Source organism: Triticum dicoccoides, chromosome 3A (genome assembly GCF_002162155.2).
Source record: "Triticum dicoccoides isolate Atlit2015 ecotype Zavitan chromosome 3A, WEW_v2.0, whole genome shotgun sequence".
Taxonomy (NCBI): Eukaryota; Viridiplantae; Streptophyta; class Magnoliopsida; order Poales; family Poaceae; genus Triticum; species Triticum dicoccoides.
The window spans coordinates 581,690,946-581,692,471 of record NC_041384.1 but is presented as its reverse complement, the minus strand read 5'-3'; positions in this window follow the sequence as shown (position 1 = coordinate 581,692,471).

Genomic DNA, 1,526 nt, shown 5'->3' with positions numbered 1-1,526 from the left:
CGGTCCTCTGGCCCCTCTCCTCTACCCCCACCTCCTCGGCCCTCTTCCCCCACCGCCGCCGGCATGGTCCGCCGGGACTTGCCCGCGCGGTGCCGACGGTGGCGGGCCATTCCTTCCCCGCGCGCGCATGTGAAGGCGCGGGGGCCTCCCGATGGCGGCGGTGCTTCTCGGCGACGATGGATCCGACGGCGGCGTGGCCCCTTGGGTGGCGCAGGTGGCGGGGCGTCACGGTGGCTGACGGCGGTGCCCTCCCGCCCCAGATCGGGGCCCTTGGGCCCCATCTGGGTTTGGGCGGGCCTGACCGGGGCTCCTCTTGTTGGGGAACACAGTATTTCAAAAAATTTCCTACAATCACGCAAGATCTATCTAGAAGATGCATAGCAACAAGAGGGGAGAGTGTGTCTACGTACCCTCGTAGACCGAAAGCAGAAGCGTTAAGTAACGCGGTTGATGTAGTCAAACATCTTCGCAATCCAACCGATCAAGTACCGAACGCACGACACCTCCGCGATCTGCACACATTCAGCTCGGTGACGTCCCTTGTATTCTTGATCCAGCTGAGGCCGAGGGTGAGTTTTCAGTACGACGGCGTGTCGACGATGATGATGAAGTTACCGACGCAAGGCTTCGCCTAAGCACTACGACAATATGCCCGAGGTGGAAAATTGTGGAGGGGGGCACCACACACGGCTAAAGATCAACTTATGTGTCTATGGGGTGCCCCCCCCGTATATAAAGGAGGGGAGGAGGAGGAGGGCTGGCCTCTAGGGGCGCGCCCAAGGGGGGATTCCTACTCCTAGTAGGAGTAGGTTTCCCCCTTTCCTAGTCCAAGTAGGAGAATAAGGAAGGAGAGGAAGAAGAGAAGGAAAGGGGGGTTGGCCCCCCTAGCCCTAGTCCAATTTGGTTTGGGTAAGGGGGGCGCGCGACACCTCTTGGCCTGTGTAACACCCCCAGTGTCATGCTACAGTAATCCCCTGTTAATGGTGCCATGTCATCATTTTTCACTGTTGCTAAATCCCCCTTTTGATTCATTCCGGTCCTAATTCAAATATCAAATTCTAAGTGAACACCAAAAGTTCGCAAAACATGGAAATTTAAAATGTTGATCATGTGACAAATATTCATTTGTTAATATTGGCGGTGAACCAAAATTCTTGCAAATTGGTTAAATGCCCTAAGCTAAAATAAAACAAAGTGCTAAAAGGAAAAATAGAAAATGCCCCCCTCTCCCTCGTGGGCCTCGGCCCACACCCAGCCAGCCCACCCCGCGACTCCCTGGCCTAGATGGCTCTAGGCCCAACCACCCACCCCTACTAACCCCATGGCACCTAACCCTAGCCTGATCCACCACCACACTCCCACCTCCCCCGACGATCCCCTCGCTCCTCCCCTCCCCCCGATCCAGTCCCCTCCCCTTCTCCCCGATCTAGGCGCCCCTCGCCCCGAACACCATCGTCGGTCGCTGCCCGGTGGCTTCACCGACATCGCCGGCCGAGGCCACCTCGCCGCCGCCCGTCTTCGTCCCC